Source organism: Pempheris klunzingeri, chromosome 21 (assembly GCF_042242105.1).
Source record: "Pempheris klunzingeri isolate RE-2024b chromosome 21, fPemKlu1.hap1, whole genome shotgun sequence".
NCBI lineage: Eukaryota > Metazoa > Chordata > Actinopteri > Acropomatiformes > Pempheridae > Pempheris > Pempheris klunzingeri.
In genome coordinates this window covers 2157517-2175378 of record NC_092032.1, presented here as the reverse complement: position 1 = coordinate 2175378, position 17862 = coordinate 2157517, and the positions used below count along the sequence as shown (strand labels likewise).

General features: G+C 43.4%; 2 pseudogenes; both read right to left on the bottom strand.

Annotated features, from left to right (window-relative positions):
• Nucleotides 1-2792: 2792 nt before the first annotated feature.
• Nucleotides 2793-3970, bottom strand: LOC139221388 (piggyBac transposable element-derived protein 4-like; annotated as a pseudogene).
• Nucleotides 3971-7216: 3246 nt separating this feature from the next.
• Nucleotides 7217-16664, bottom strand: LOC139221387 (uncharacterized; annotated as a pseudogene).
• Between the last annotated feature and the right edge of the window lie 1198 nt (nt 16665-17862).

The window sequence follows — 17862 nt, the reverse complement described above, 5'->3', positions numbered from 1 at the left end:
GAGAAGTCAATTCTGTCACAACTGAGCAACTCCATCTGCTTCGGAAGTTCATGTGGTGTGCTCAAAATGCAAGATACTGGCAAACCAGCCAGCCGTACCCTGAAAGACTATTGAAACACAAGCACAAAACTAGCCAAAGGCCACAAAAAGCATCAGATATATAACCACTTGCAGCTGATACTGGTTTGAAGGATGTTGAAGACATTAGAGATATGAGTGGGCACACTGGTCCTGAGGGTAATCAGCTTTTTTAAATGTCATTTGTGTGTATTGTGTTAAAGGTTTGCATCAGTTATTGGCAGAAGTGCATTCATCTGAATGATATTACTGTTGGACACATGGAGGTGCCTTCACCACAAATTTCCTCACCATCAATGATCATTTATTCAAACAGCTTATTTTCTAAAATACGGGTTGCATGTGAAGTTGCTCTGGAGGATTTATGTTGTATTACACCTGCTCAGACATGAATACTGATCATTTCCATGTAAAAGAGACAGGTTTGGTAGTGAGGAAGCAGCCTCAGGTCACACAGAGGATTGGTTATTTTAGTGCAGGACTTGCTGTGATTGCTGTGCTGAGTGAAGCTCATGAAGGTCAGTGGCCTCATCTAGTCTCTGTCACTGCCTAATGGCTCCTCTGTAGGCCCTGCTGCTCTGCCTCTGGCTCATACAGCAGCTTCATATTGTAGCACTTTGCTTCAATAAGCAGAACAAGCAGGGTTACTAACTGTTAAGGCCACAGAGGGGCAGAGGTTGTAACACTGTGGAAAATTCAGCAGATGGGAGTAACAATGAATACTGCTGCAAACAGCTTGTAAACATGTCACAGGAAAACTGTTATCATGTAGGTCAGTAGTCAGGAAATCTTATTTTATTTTTTTGTTTTTGAATGTTGTTGTTCTGCTCTGCATACATTTTAAGGCAAAATATACAACTGGAACATTCATGCGTGCCTAATGCCTATGCCTAATTCTAACAAACATGCTTGATTTCATACATTGCAAATATTTTTAGAATTGTGAAGTAGTAGCCTGAAAAGGCCTGATGCAATTTGGCTTGTATAGTACCTGTCTGATCATGTGATTGCTCGCCGTCTTCCTAGATTGCATTGCATTGGAGGTTGTTACAGGTGTGAGGTGCTGGTTGGTCGGTAGGTGTGGTGGGATCATGGGGGCAGGTATTCCTGGTGTGAGTACCTCCACAGAGGGGGCAGAAATGCTGGTAATGGCAGTTGGAAAGGCTACAGCCTAGGTGGTTGAAATTAATGCACACTATCCTGCCTCCATGATAGAGGATTGGCCTGCCCTGTGTGTCAACTCTCTTAGGCATAAAGATGGTAACTGTAGGCTGTATGTTCACGGGCCTAAGGATGATGCGTGGTGGGGGTGTGGCAGGTGATAAGCTTGGGGTGTTATGTGCAGAGGAGGGATGTGAGCGAGGTAGTGGAACAGTGACTGTGCAAGAAGAGTGACGTGCAAGCCGCAAAGATGCGACAGTAAAGATCAGAGTCCAGTATGTTTCCTGGTTCAACTGTTAAATCCGACCAGCTGCCTGATTCGCTAAGTGGATGTGGTATCTATAAAGTCCTGTCCCTCCAACGCACAAGGCCATATCTAAAACTATGGCGAGACAATCATCCAGCTCAGGTCTAAGAGCAGGAAAGGCTGAACAAATGATGTTGTGGTTGAGTGAGAAAGCCAGTACAAATTCTGCATTACGTCTTTAGACCTATAAGGTTGAGGATGTCATAACTGTACTGGACCAAAGTTGGTCTGCATTTTGTCGGGTTGACTGGTGTCAATAATGGATGGATGGAGGAGCTGGGTTAAAAGGGGGGAAAGGACAGAGCAAATGGAAATAAAGGATGATGGAGAGGAACTGCTTGAGTGCCCTGTGACGTCACCTGTGATGGCGCTGGTTGACCCCAGTGCTGGAGGCTCTGTTGATGCTGTTGCTGGATTGCTGATGGAGGCTGAATAGAGATGAAATAGTCATGATTTATTGTCGTTGTGGTAGAAGGGAATGTCTTTTCCCTTCAGGAATTATCAGAGGCTGGCGAGGGTTTGTGGAGGTGGAAACTGCAGAATGGAAGAAGAGGGAGAAGAGCACCGTGGTGGATAATGGGACATTGCCCAGTGAGCGTCAGTGCATCGGTGCACTGACAGGCCATCAAGTTGCGCTCACTGATGGAGGAGAGGAGGCCTGGGATCTGTTGGGTGTCAGAGAGATCTCATTGGGGGATACGGAGTGGGTATGACGCCTGGGCCGCAGTATGCCAACCACAGAGCACAAACAGCTCCGCTGAGAAGCTTAGCTGTTGTCTGACTGTTGTGTTGCTGAATGGAAGCTGGTTTCTAACAGATGATCGTACAGATCTTGATCTGACTCTTGCAGGTTGATTAGCGGTTCAGGATCTATGGTAAGATGACTCATTCTCGTTATGAAAACAGAGAGGTGATTAGAGGTATGCTTTCAGGCGTGGCCTTGCTCCCAAACCTAAGTCATTAACTTCATTATTTGTTAAGGTTAAAACAATATCCTTTCAGTTCTTCGTCAACTTTGAATTTTGGAAACAAAATATTATAAATGACAAAAGCTCAATGTCTGACAATTTTTTTTCTGCGTCTGGAAAATGCTTGAAAATCAAGTCCCACTTTACTCCCTGGGGACACGGGTGAAAATATGTGTTTTGAAAGGTTTAAAATTAACATACATCCCATTCTTCTTCTGTAGGTGCACAGTTCGCACCTTCTCCTCATTTTGCTGGCCGGCTGTGGGTCACGCTCTAATTCAGACTGCTGTATCCCAGCAACAATGGCAGCAGCAGCTGTTGAGTGTGTGGGACAAGGCTGGTGTCACCAGCATGTGCCCCAGCTCTTCCAGGAACACCCTCCATTGGTAGGTTTTAGAGGACTACCACTCAGGATGGACTGATTTCCACAGGACAAAGGCATTGTATGTCAAGACATCCAGGAGAGAGCCAGCGGCTGGTTTTCCTTCGACAACTGTAGGTGCCAACAACCTTGTCTAGGTTATCCACACCACCTTTGCACCTACTGTAGTCGAGGATTGCTGCAGGCTTCCTCTATTCCCCATCACTGACTGCTGATTCCCTGTGCTTTGTGCTCAAAAGAAGCACATTCTTCCCTTGCTTGGGCATGTAGGATACCGCCATGGTAGTTTTGGTCAAGGTGAAGACAGACGACAGAATCTTCTTCTGTCGTAGCTGGGGAGGTAGCTCTGGTTTGTTTCTCCTGATTGTGCCAACCAGAGCCAGTTTCCTTCTGAGGAGTTCCTCTGCCAAGGCGAACGAAGTAAAGAAGTTCTCACACATGACAGTGTGTCCTTGGAGCCCCTCTGTCAATTGGAGTGTGACCCTCATTCCCTGGTTATCTTCCCGGGAACTACCGGGGTTTTCCTGTGTAAATCTGCATCCTTCAGGCATAGGAGGTTGCCATATCACAGGTGACCCATACTTTAATGCCGTACTTTGCAGGCTTGTTGGGCATATATTGTTGAAATCTACAACGACCTTTGAATGCAACAAGCTGCTCGTCGACACACACATCAACCCCTGGATTGAACATGAGGGGGAGGTGAGCTGCACACTTTTCCCACAGAATGCGAAATGTGGTGATCTTATCGTCCCTAAAGCGCCTCAGGCCAGTGAGTCATCAAAGCGGATGTTAACGCTGATCTGAGCATAGCAGTAGAGGGACATCGTAGCACAAAATATGGCCTGCCCTGTCTTGTCATCACACATGCCACATGTTGCTTCATGTCTTGAGCGGTAGACGCCAGCCAGAATCAGAATCCCGATATATCAGAATCATCTCCTCTGTTATAAACAGGTCAAGGGCAGACCTCAGGCTGCTGATGCGGGCAACTGCATACAGGGTGGGCCCTGGGGTGATACCAGTGGGTACTGGATTGTAGTGCAGGGTCTCTTTAGCAGTGGAAAACCACATAATTTTCCCATCACGAGACATCCACTCTCTGACACTGCTCCTACTGTCTCTGCCATTAGCTGCTCAGCCTCCACTGCTGTGTCTGTATCGTCCTCACCCCTGAGGAAGAGGAATCAGGCACTGGCTATTGTACAAGGGCTATTGTGTAGTTGTGTGTGGCATTTTTTATGAAAAAATCTACAGGTACTTTCAACATGTGCATCAAAGCCAATTTTGCCTGGGAAACACAAAGCCTGCATCAACAGAAATTCACTGCAATCATAATCTATTTCACTCTCACTCTCACTTTCAAATACATATTTGTGCTGCAATTTCACGCACATTTTTTTTCATGCACAAACCACAAATCATTGTCTGGCATCTTTAAGATCACACATATGTCAAAATTGTGTCATTCATTCGCTCGAGTGAAGTAAGCCATCATACGCCCCTATTGGAAACTAAGAGTCGCATTAAAATACAGTTGCATTCAAAATTATAAAAATTTTGGCAAGAGTTTGTTCACAGTGACATTTGGTTGCATGATAGAAATGCGGCTAAGTCAAGAGAATTATTCACTGACAGCTTCTGTGCTTTGAACTTTCTAGGCACTAAATGTTCCTAGAGATACTGTTGGAAACATAGTTAGCAAGTTCAAAGCTAAAGGACCACTGGCTGCATCCACTGGGCCTCCATGCCCGAACTCTGAGACATACACCACTGGCCCAAAAGCACAAGGCAAGTCGGCTCCAATATGCTCGAAATCATATAAATAGACCACAGAAGTTTTGAGATTCTGTTCTGTGCAATGAAACAAAGCTGGAACTTTTCGGGTCTATGGATCAGCTGGAAAGTCCGGTTAGCTCGTCATCAGTTGGAGAAAGAAGAGCGAGAGTGGGAGTTTCAGCTCCATAAGGAACTGGAAACTAGAAAGCTAGAAGCAGAGACTGCTATTAAGTTACGACAATTAGAGTTGTAGGCAGGCTCTGTTCGTACTGTTGTTGGTACCGAACCTCCGTCAGGTTCTGTTGCTGCTTTTGACGTGAGTAAACACGTTCCTTGGTTCCTGTGTTTTGTGAGTCTGAGGTTGAATCTTACTCTGGAGCATTTGAGCGCATAGCTGCTGCTTTGCTTTGGTCTGAAGATGTGTGGGCTATACTTTTGCAGTGTAAGCTAACAGGTAGGGCTCAAGAGGCTTGTGCTTGTGCACAACTTGTGTTGTCAGTGGAGGATGGTTTGGTGTATGAAAAAGTCAAGAACGCTATCCTGTGAGTGTATTAGCTGGTGCCAGAGGTGCATAGACAGCGTTTCCGTGGCCTTAAGAAAGCGCCAAATCAGACGTACATTGACGTACTCTCTTTGACAGATGGTGTGTAGCGTGTAGCCTGATGATCTGGCCTCAGTGCGCGAGTTAATGTTATTGGAGGAGTTTAAGAACTGTGTGCCTGATCGTATTGCTGTTTATTTAAATGAACAAAAGGTTTCCACTTTGCAGCTGGCCGCTATATGGGCGGATGAGTTTAGACTCACGCATAAGAAACACTTTTGTCACTCGATTTTGCAAGAGCTGTAGTACATGCCAGATTGTGGGAAAGCCTAATCAAGTGGTGCCTTCAGCTCCTCTGCAACCTGCTCCTGCTATTGGAGAACCTTTCGAGCATGTTATTGTTTATGTTGGTCCACTGCCTGGCAAGTCTGGCAATCAGTTTCTGCTCACCGTGATGTGTGTTGCCACCCGGTTCCCAGAAGCAACATTACAGTGCCAGCCATTACCAAAGCATTGATTAAGTTCTTTGCACAATTTTGGGGAGGCCAAATGTGGTAGACGGATCAAGGAACTAACTTCCTTTCAAAAATCTGAAAGCAACCATTACAGTCTACAAGTATCTCACACTCTGTGGCCAGTGTGTATCATCTACAATCACAAGGTGCTTGAACACTGGCATCAAACACTTAAATCCATGCTCAGCAAGTACTGCCATGACCTTTTGTTCTCTTTGCCATTAGGGATGCCAGACAAGAGTCTTTGGGGTTCAGCCCAGCTGAACTTGTGTTTGGTCACAACGTGCGTGGCCCTTTGAAAGTGTTGAAGGAGCAGCTTGTGTGTAGTGCCTCTCCTAAACAATGTGCCAGATTTTGTCTCTCAGTGCAGAGAACGTCTGCGCCGTGTAGCCGTGCTGGCAAAAGAACCCTCTCGTCCTCCCAGCAGGGAATGAAAAAGAGCTTTGATCAGAAAGCGATTGAGCGACAGTTCCAGCCTGGTGATAAGGTCCTTGTGTTGTTGCCTGCACCTGGTTCTGGTGTTAGTGGTAAAGGTTACTGGCAGGTTTTCTTTAACTCCACGTGCATCTGACATCTCAGCCTTCGTTACTCCTGATGCCTTTATGCAGTACACAGTTATGGCCTTCAGCATGAAAAATGCACACGCTACTTTCCAGCGCCTCATGCACCTTGTGTCAGGGGATGTGCCAAACTGTAATGCGTACCTTGACAACGTAGTGGTGTACCATATTTCTAATTTGCGGGTAGTTTTCCAGCGACTTGCAGATGCGTTGTTGACTCTTAACCTGGCAATGTGGGAGTTTGGTAAGGCTAGTGTTACCTATTTGGGGAAGTGGGTTTCAGGAATTCAACATTAAGGATTCAAAAATCCCCATATGAGCAGCATTAGATATTATATTGAGCAATAGTGGCAGGAAGAACTCCCCTTTAACAGGAAGAAACCTCGAACAGACCCAGGCTCAGATGTGGGCGGCTTCTGTCAGGGTCCGTGTTGGGTGGAGGTTGGACAAAGAGAGAGAGAGAGACAGAGAGAGCGAGAGAGACAGAGAGAGAGACAACACAAACAGCAACCAATATACTAACAGCAACTATAGCACTGACAATAGGAATAATAATAAAGGAAAAACTAATAAATTAGCAATATGGTAATATTGAAAAACATGATGAGTGGCCGACAATCCGCAGCAGTGATTCATGAAGCCAGAGAACCACAGCAGCAGGACCAGGACCAGGATCCACAGGAACCAGAGAACCACAGCAGGAGAACCAGGACCAGGATCCACAGGAACTTGAGGGATGAGAAAAGCACAGAAAGGCTCCGGGGAAGATACCAAGTTAGTAACAGACATTAAAGAGATGAAGCATCAGGATAGAGAGGAAGAGGAGGAGAGAGGAGCCCAGTGCATCATGGGAAGTCCTGGCAGTCTGAGCCTATAGCAGCATAACTAGGGGCTGGTCCAAGGCCTGAGTCAGCCCTAAACTATAAGCTTTATCAAAGAGGAAGGTTTTTAGTCTACTCTTAAATGTAGAGAGGGTATCTGCCCCCCCGAACCCAAACTGGAAGGAGATTCCACAGGAGAGGAGCCTGATAGTTGAAAGCTCTGGCTCCATCACTATTTTAGAAGACTTCAGGAACCACCAGTAGGCCTGCATTCTGGGAGTGCAGCGCTCTAGTGGGGTAGTACAGCAGAGGCGCTGTCAAGGGGGGGCCAAAAAAATTATTGCCCCCCCCGTGCCCCCCCCCCAGTTCTGATAGGACAAGTTCACATTCGAAATTTCAAAAATCGTAACTACGTTGTCCGAGTGCAAGTGAAGGCAGCACTCTAGCAGCGGCCGATCCGCGGTACAGCCAGCAGCCCAAACTGCAGGACCGCAGGAGTCACTTTCAACCAGACTACCAACAGGTAAGCCAGTCAAACAGTACTTACTTTTAGAACAAACAGTACATGTTCTGTAAACTTTGTCTGTGCTGAACCTCATGCTGGCTGCTCTACGTTACTGAGCATCTCATTCGCTTGTGTTAATAATGTAATAAGGTGTCAACACTGAGTTATGAATCCTGGTGTAACAACAGAAAGCTTCTTATTCATGTTTACTGATAGATGAGTTTGAACAGTCAGAACAGAACTGACTGTGGGTCCATAATACAACTGTAATCTGGGATTACTATGGACAGGGGCGGGCTACTCATGTTATTATTGTTGTTTTTGCTGCTGCTATTTTAAATTCAGAATAACTTATTTTCCTCATGTTTCATCACAGATATTTCCCAGTCAAGATCACAGGGCCCAAACAGCTGCATCGAGTTTTTCCCTTCTACTGTTCAAGGGGGCAGAAGACTGGTACAGTGCACACACATGGCTGGAATACTCTCAGAGTAAAAACTCTGCCCGTCACAATGCTTTGCTTTGTTTTTCATTTCTGGACATAGTTTGTAACATGTTGGTTTACAAAAAGACACAGCAACAGGTGATTAAGTTGTATTGAGTGTAGCCAAATAAATAAGGGATACAAATAGAATGTGAGAAGGCTACTGTAAAATGTATATTGTCAAAGACAATGCTTTGTTTTTCTTCATTTTTTGGACATAGTCTGTTGCATGTTTACAGCAGAATAAAGCTGTATTGAAAACAATCAAAGGCCTCTGTGTGGTGCTTTTAAACTTGAGTAGACTTGTTCCCTGTTACTGTTTTGTTCATTACATCAATGTACTCCCTAATAGTAAAGCTGTATAATACAACTACCCTATTAGAACAATGAATTTCCTAACTCATAAATAAACCAATACTTAATAAAACAGGCTTGTTATGGAACTCAAAGTGTCAAGTATACTGTACTGGTAACATAAGTAACATTAGCTGTAAAATTAGAAACCAAAGTATATGAGCATGTGAATCGTTAACTCTCATATTGATATAGATTTTAACCAGCCTCAATACTTACAACAGCTTTTCTTCTTGAAATTCAGTTATTGTTTTTGGTTTTGGTGTGCCACCCCAGGATTTTCACTGGCCCTATCTGGCCCCCCCTGTGAAGAATTTCTGGGGGCGCCCCTGTAGTACGGTACTATGAGCTCTTTAAGATATGATGGAGCCTGACCATTAAGAGCCTTGTAGGTGAGGAGAAGGGTTTTAAACTCTATTCTAAATTTTACTGGAAGCCAATGAAGAGAAGCCAGTACAGGAGAAATGTGGTCTCTTCTCTTAGTTCTCATCAGTAAATGGTAAATGGTCTGTATTTGTATAGCGCCTTTCTAGTTATTTCAACTACCCAAAGCGCTTTACATGACATCCTCATTCACCCATTCATACATCATTCATACAGGAGGAATGTAATTTGGAGGAGACTATTCTTTCATACTCATTCACACACTGAAGCTGCTTCAGGAGCAAATTGGGGTTCAGTGTCTTGCCCAAGGACACTTCGACATGTTGACCCATAGGAGCTGGAGATGGAACCCCCGACCTTCTGATTGAGGGACGACCCACTCACTGCCCCTGCTGCAGTACACGAGCAGCAGCGTTCTGGACCAGCTGAAGAGTCTTTAACGACTTATTGGGGCAGCCTGATAATAAGGAGTTACAATAGTCCAACCTAGAAGTGACAAATCATCTATAGACAGGATGGGCCTGATTTTAGCAATATTACATAGATGAAAAAAGGCATCTGTTTAATGTGGGAGTTAAAGGACAAATCCTGATCAAAGATGACTCCCAGATTCCTCACAGTGGAGCTGGCGGCCAGAGTAATACCATCCAGGGTAGTTATGTTGTTAGAGAAGGTGTCTCTAAGGTGTCTGGGGCCGAGCAGAATAACTTCAGTTTTATCTGAGTTTAGCAGCAGAAAGTTGCTTCTCATCCAGGACTTTATGTCCTTAAGGCAGACTTGAAGTTTAGCCAACTGATTGGATTCATCAGGCTTTGATAAATATAATTGGGTATCATCTGCATAACAGTGGAAATTAATGGAGTGCTTCCTGATGAATATTACCCAGAGGTAGCATATATAAAGTAAATAGTCTCAGTCCAAGCACTGAGCCTTGTGGAACTCCATGTCTAACTTTTGTGTGGGCAGAGGATTCATTATTAACATGTACAAACTGAGATCGATTTAATAAATAGGACTTAAACCAGCTTAATGCTGCTCCTTTTATGCCAAGTAAGTGTTCCAGTCTCTGTATTAGGATGTGATGGTCAATGGTATCAAACTCAGCACTCAGATCTAACAAGACAAGTATAGAGAGAAGTCCTCTGTCTGATGCCATAAGGAGGTCGTTTGTAACCTTCACCAGTGCTGTCTCTGTGCTATGGTTCGCTCAAAAACCTGACTGAAAATCCTCAGATAGACTATTAGAGTTTAAAAAATTACACAGCTGGTTGGCTACTACTTTCTCCAGGATCTTTGAGAGAAAGGGAAGACTGGATATAGGTCTATAGTTGGCTAATACACCTGAATCTAGAGTAGGCTTTTTCAGGAGAGGTTTAATTACTACTACTTTGAAGGACTGTGGTACGTAGCCTGTTAGTAAAGACTGATTGATCACATCCAGTAAGGACATGTTAATTAAGGGCAGGACTTCCTTAAGCAGCCCAGTAGTAATTGTTAGGATCCTTGTATTTTTTCCCTGTTTCCCCCTGTCTCTCTCCCTTATGTGTGTCTGTCTCCCCCTGTCTGTCACCGGAGCTGAGTCGAGGAGGTTACTCCTGGTCATCAGCCCACGCACCTGCAATCTCCACACACCTGTTCCTGATCACCAATCAAGCCACCTACTCCTCCCCTGCCTTTTTAAAAGACCAGCTCAGTTCTTCACTCTTTGCCAGATCGTCCGTTTCCTACAATGTAAACTTCAGGCTCCCAGTAATTACACTTATTGTCGTGTGCGGTCCTGTCTCCCTCTCCACTAGCCTGCTTCCCCTGGTCCCCACTCCGGTCCTGCCTTCCCCTTTTTGTTTACTGTTGCAATAAACCTACCTGTCTCCCAACCTACCCCGCCGGTGTCATTGTCTGCATTGTGGGTTCAGCCAGTTCTGCTTGGGCATAACAGGAATGGGGTCTGGGTCTGGTCTGTGTAAATGTGGCCTAATGTCAATCTTTACATCAGTTTTTATTATGTATACAAAGATTATTACTATATTGCTGTTTATTATTGTCATTATTAATGATATTGGTAATGCCACATTGACCATACTCTTTACCCCATCCATTCACCTATCCAAACACAAACACCCACGAAAACTCTAACCACACCTAACCTAAGGTAAAATCTAATTCCTATAAATACTGGAACGGCTTTATGCTTTTGTCTGTATGTCTTTCTTTTGTCTGTATGTCTGTCTGTCCATTATGATTTTTATTCTTCTGTTATGTCATATTTGTTTTTGCCACATTATTTCACCAATAAAGTTAGTACTTAGTACAGCAAGTTCCAGGTTGTTCAAGAGGGTATAACCGCAACATTACTCAACATTTAACCACAAGATTTTACCCCCGTTTTCCTCTTTATTTTATCAGTCTACATCAGTCTGCAGCGGTCTGGAGGATCTGCTGCCAGTCAGAAACATATATTTGATATTAAGATAATATCAAACATGTGGTACAGCTGAATTAGTAATAACACAACATTTAGATGATCTATGTTATAGAAAATTGCCTGGGTTTATGTGAGATATTTAAGCTAGTATTCTAGAAAATCAGTTTTTAGGACACTTTTCTTTTATGTTGAAAAATGTTGAACAGGAAAAGTGGAGCCTACATAAATACAGTTGACCCGCTTTCGCTATTGAAAATGGACAAAAAAACGGATATGTCAAGATGACAGGAGAAATGGATTAGAATGGATGGTCATTGTATTAACGGGTCGTATTGTTGACTTATCAAACACATGTTTCTGACTGGCAGTGGATCCTCCAGACCACTGCGGACTGATGTGGGCTGATAAAATAAAGAGAGGAAAACAGGGATAAATGATGGTTAAATGTTGAGTAATGTTGTGGTTATAGTTAAAGAATGAATACAAAATGAGAAATAACAACACAACTTCTGTGTCCTCAAGCCATACTGAAGTCCTGCTGACAGAAAAAAAGACGAGATGCAGATAGTTGTATCTTAACAAAAACAACACGTTCACACTCTGATGCACATACATCACCAATTCAATTGAAATACATTACTCCAAACATCGTGCAGAGTCACATATAAAAAAAAAAAAAGAAAGTCCATGGAATCAATAGATTGAATTTCGTGACTATTGAACGTCATGAACGTCTGTGAGACTGGGTTGATTTCCATCGACATTGTTTCCATGTTTGTGGCAAGTAATTTTAAGACAGTGCCACCACCGCAGTGAGAGATCCGGTTGGGCAATTCATTTTACAGAAGACATATACCCAGGGGCCTCATGGGACTAACTGGCTTCATAATGTATCTGCAATTGCAAATGAGTTGTATAGGCACACAATTATGAAGAGAGACAGCTGCAGTTCTAATGTACCAAGTTATACTAGAACAAGATGGGTACAAAGTTGAACCCTCCCACTTTCTAGTCACTTTGACCTAGGGTTTGGAATCCTGCATGGGATATCCAGAGAGACCTAAAGGTTTAGTAAGGGATGTCCCAAGCCAATGCTCAGGTTGTGTATGAACTCTGCTATGTTTTGAGTGAAGTCAATAAAGATGACAACATCTATCTTTATAGACAACCTTAACTCAGCTTCCCAAACTAATGAAACTAAAACCTCTGGATTGCCCCCCGGTTGATGGCTGTAGTGCAGGTCATGAACCCTGCCCCCTCCGAGTCAGCAGATTGGACCAAACTTAAAAAAACAAAGTACATGTCTAATGGATTCATCCATATTTGTACAGTGGTAGGAAGCGGAGACGCGTTGTCCATCTTTATGTCCAGTCTACGACCACCTCAGCCTGCTCTCCTTAAAGATGGCCAAACAAAGGAGACAGCAGACTGTTCTCTATTCCCTCACATCTTCATAACCATAAGGCACCCTGAGTACTGCAGCTCTGCCAATATTTTGTGACTGGGTCCCACATCAGTGTGAGTGTAGCAGATGGGTGGGGTGGGAGAGTGGGTGGTAGGTGGGCCGACGGGTGATTACATTACTCTATAAGCCTGGGCGCTTGGGCCTCTCTACCTGTAACAGACTGGAAATGAGAGTGGAGGGACCTTTGAAAACAGAAGGCTTGCGAATCACAGAAATTTGATCAAATTTTGAAACATGGCTCTAAATTTGAACAACCCACACCTCAAATCACTCCTCCCTCACATTTCATTCACTACACCTACTGCTCAGTATTCAGTTCCACTAGTAAACAACCTAATAAAAAAGAGAAAGGAGGAACATGAAATGCAGACCCTCTGCACAAACACTTGAAAGCACATGTTCACACTCTGATGCACATACATCACCAAATACTGTATGCTCAGAAAATAAGGGATGGAACTTTTTTCAAGTTCCTGATGAGATGAGTTAGTTGGAGAACAATATCAGAATAATGATGACCTTAAAGAATAAACCCACAACGTCTCCCTCTACCTGCCACCTGAGCAGAGGTCACTCCAGGTCACTCCGCCCACACACCTGCAATTCACACACAACTGACACCAATCTCCAATCAAGCCACCCACTCCTTCCCTGCCTACATAAGCCCAGCCCAGCTCACCACTCACTGCCAGATTGTCCGTTGCACTTGGTACACTAGCTGTTGGTGTAAATAAACCCATCTGTCTCCCAACCACCCAGTTGTTCTGTGTCTGCATTGTGGGTTCAGCCGGTTTAGTTCCACACAACACAACTGTTATTTACATTTTTTATACCCCATGAAAAGATCCAACCGATCAATGTGTAAGTCCATTTCTTTGTACTGTCAGACTGCCCTCCTTGGTTCCTACTAAAGACATAAAACTTTGAAAAAGACTCACAAATGTGTGTGTGTGCTCGTGTCCACACCAAGGCCATAACCTGTGATGAGGTGTCTCAACTAGATATTTCATTTTAAAGCTGCACTTATCAATATTTTTAACTTAACAATGGATCAAATGACTGAACAAGGTTGGCCAAAGTGACCAACTTAGAGAGAAATACTACTAGTTCTGCAGCTCCCCTAAGCTCTGCAGAAACTTTTTGTCCCTTTAAGATCATTATCTTGGCTTTAATTTTACTGTTTTGGTTCAGTCTCAGCTAGATATTTTTCTCAGCAGTTGGTGGAGACTAAACCAGAGCTAATAGGAGAGTGAATATTGGATTACAATTATTAGGTGGACACAAACACAACACAGAAGGGTGCTAATGTTGCTGTGTGTCACTAGGACTTTTTGTGGTTTCAAAGAAGGCGACCCTAGGTTAATATTATGTTTGACAGCCTGTTCTGCTCACCTCAAGTGGCAAATAAAAAAAGAAAGAATGCAGATTGAAGTGATGAGTTGTGATTTTGAAATAGCTTGTAATAGTTTAATAGCACAGAGGGTTCATACACTCACAGTATTTGTCAGAGGGATGGGACATTGTTGCTTTGAGTCAATACATGGAATTTGTTGAATAATGAAAATAAAGAATATCATCTCCTTTGTATGTGCAGACCAGAAGCACACACAAGAAGACTTAAATGCTCGACACGAGGCAAACACATGGTAAAAGTGCCCTGTCAATCTAAATCAGACATCACAGACACCACATCCGGCCCCAGATACAATTATATATGGCCCGCGAGATAATTTCATGTGACTATTAAGAATGGCCCGTCCGTAAACAGTAATAATTAAAGAATATAACATAAGATGGCACTATGAGACATCAGGATGAGTACAAAACCAAAAAAAATTGAATTCTATTTATCTTATTGAGGGAAAAGTTGTTGAAGTTTGGCTGTTCAAATTCATATTTCTGAATAAAACAAAGTCACTTTTAGACTGTTCAATAAATGTGAAGCCTGTTTGGCCCCTTCTTTGATTGAGTTTGACACCCCTGATCTAAATCATACTGCTAAGATGAGAGGAGGACCAGATTTATTGGAACATAGCTTAACTTTTTATAGGTGGTAACGGCCCAAATGGTCCAATTATGTATGTACTGTGTTTCTAGTTGAACGTAGAAGTCCTCAACCCTAGTAACTGAGTTGAAAACAGAAAAATGGATGTGACAGAAAAATCAGAAACGGTGGCTATTTTATTAGCTTTTGCAAATGTCTGCCTCTAACTTGCTATCTTCCCCGGAGCCTTTCTGTGCTTTCTCATCTCTCAGGTTCCTGTTGATCCTGTGGATCCTGGTCCTGGCCCTGCTGATGTGGTTCTCTGGTTCCTGTGGGTCCTGGTCCTGGTCCCGGTCCCGCTGATGTGGTTCTCTGGTTCCTGTGGATCCTGGTCCTGGTTCTGCTGATGTGGTTCCCTGGTTCCTATGGATCCTGGTCCTGGTCCCGCTGATGTGGTTCTCCACCAGCCAATGGATGTGCGTCTGTCCAAGGCTACAGCCTGTCCGTCCCTGGGAGCTGGATCTCTCCTTCACTGTGGTGCTCCCGGAGGTTTCTCTTTTCCCACTGGGTTTTTTGAGTTTTTCCTTCCCGAAGAAGGAGGGTCATAAAGGGCAGGTGATGCCTCGGACTGATCCATCGGACTGATCCATTTGCCTCATCGACTGCTGGACTCTTTATTAGATTGTTTGTTCGCTTACACTTGTTTATTTCAGTGAACTTTGTAAAGCACTGTGAGACACTCTGTTGTGATATTGGGCTATACAAATAAATTGAATTGAATTGAATTGAATTGCATAGTGAACCCACACAGGAGAACATGTTGATGTGATGCATACTGATTGATTGTCATGTATGTTCCATTTCCACCCACTGTTTCTTTTCTTTTTTTTTTGTAAAATGGCATGAAGAGCTGCAGCAACATCAGGGCACTGTGATGTCTTGGCAGCAGATTGTAAACGCTTTAGAAGCAAAGATCAACTTTCAGCACTCATCAGGGAGAGCATCATCAGCAACATCAGAATCACATTCAGTTTCATATTGTGTCATTAACTAAACAGCTTCCCCATAAACTACTGAGCCTCTTACAGCTTTTGCACGTTGTGTATATTATATTTTATTGTACTAATTATCATTATGTGCTTATTATCCCATGCAATGCTTTATGAGCACCACTCTAAGTACAGTATTACCAACATTTCTGTTTGATGGCCAGTCTCCAACCCAGCGGTTATCAAACAGCTGCAGTTAGAAAATCATTCTTCAAGTCTCCAAAACAAAATCCAAACACCGGCTTTTTTCTTTAGTGCAGGAGCCAGAGATTCCAGTTTGGGTTCGGGGGGCAGACACCCTCTCTACATTTAAGAGTAGACTAAAAACCTTCCTTTGTGATAAAGCCTATAGTTTAGGGCTGGATCAGGCCTTGGATCAGCCCCTAGTTATGCTGCTATAGGCTCAGACTGCCAGGACTCCCCATGATGCACTGGGCTCCTCTCTCCTCCTCTTCCTCTCCATCCTGATGCTTCATGTCTCTTTAATGTCTGTTACTAACTTGGAATCTTCCCCGGAGCCTTTCTGTGCTTTTCTCATCTCTCAGGTTCCTGTGGATCCTGGTCCTGGTTCTCCTGCTGTGTTTCTCTGGTTCCTGTGGGTCCTGGTCCTGGTTCTCCTGCTGTGGTTCTCTGGCTTCATGAATCACTGCTGAGCATCGTCGGCCACTGACACTTTTTACTGATATTAGTCCTGTTATTATTATTATATTATTATTATTATTATTATTGATATTAACTTAACTATTAATTATCTGGTTTTATGTTTGTGTATTTCTGTGAAAATAATAATAAAAAAATACAGAAACAAGAAGTTATCTACCGTAAGCCAAAAAGCAGCGGGCAGCGCTCTGGGCCACGCTGTAGCGCTTCAGCCTCCTGTGTGTCCCCAATGGAGGATGTGTCATGTTATGGCTGCTTTCAGTTGTCAAAATGAATGTTATCTAGATTGTGTTGGATCAGTGGACGAGAAAGATTGATTGAATCTCAGAAATGGCAATCTGGATCTTAAAACAAATGTGGGCCATTGCACCCTGTACTGTAAGAGGCTAAAATATTCCATACATAAGAAGGAACTGCAGAAGAGGAAACTGAGGACAACAACACAGGAGCATGCAACACTCTTCAGTTCCCAGAGGTCCTGCATGCACTCACAATACAAATACAGCACCGCCTCCACAGTCCACCAGTCAGTGGATAGACTAATGTCCCCACTGACAGCCACTCCCTGTGAAGACAACTGAAGAATGATGTCTCCAATCGAGCACCAAATTGGAAACAGAGTGGGGGAGAATATTGAAGCTATTGCCTGGATCGCGACACATTGATTCAGTGCTGTGTGGAGGCAAAAGAGACAGCTCTCTCTGAGTCTCTGTCCCCATGGAGAGACATGGAGTCTTCTGTGCAGTCACATTGGAAATCAATACATGTTTATAATCACATGTGGAATGTGAGGTTGTTTTAATATTGGAGTCCTGATGGGGGGCTGGAGGGACCAGATGTATGTCAGTGTGTATCTTGTCTATATGGTGTTGTTGGCACAACACATGACTTTAATGGCTGTGTGAACAGATCACGTGGTGCTTCATCAACATGATCTCTCACTGAATGAGATTAATATATTTTATTAACCTGAAATGAGTGGAGGACACTGTTGTTTAGGTTCTACCTTTTGGATAGAGATAACGATGATGGTAATTAGTCATGTGAACCGATGTTCAGTGACTTGACTTAGTAATGCAAAGTGTTACAGAGCAATATCTATCTCACACACACATATCTATCCCCCTGAGTGTACTGATAGAAGTATGAGTGCATTTAATTCAAGTTTAAAATTGTAACAGGAAGATTACGTTACTTCTTTCAAACGATACATAGCGTTGCTTTAGATTCTTTTCATAGTCTAATTAATAAACTCATTTGGAGACAGTCGATATCAGCACAAATTATCCAACATCAGCAGCTTCAGCCCCTAAAAAAAACAGGTGTCTGTGTCAGCCCGCCACAAAGCCCATATCAGTCAGAAGTGGTCTGAAAGCCTCCTCGCTGTCCCTGTCAAAATGAATGAGTTTGCTTTGACAGTAACGTACGGATTTGATCAAATAA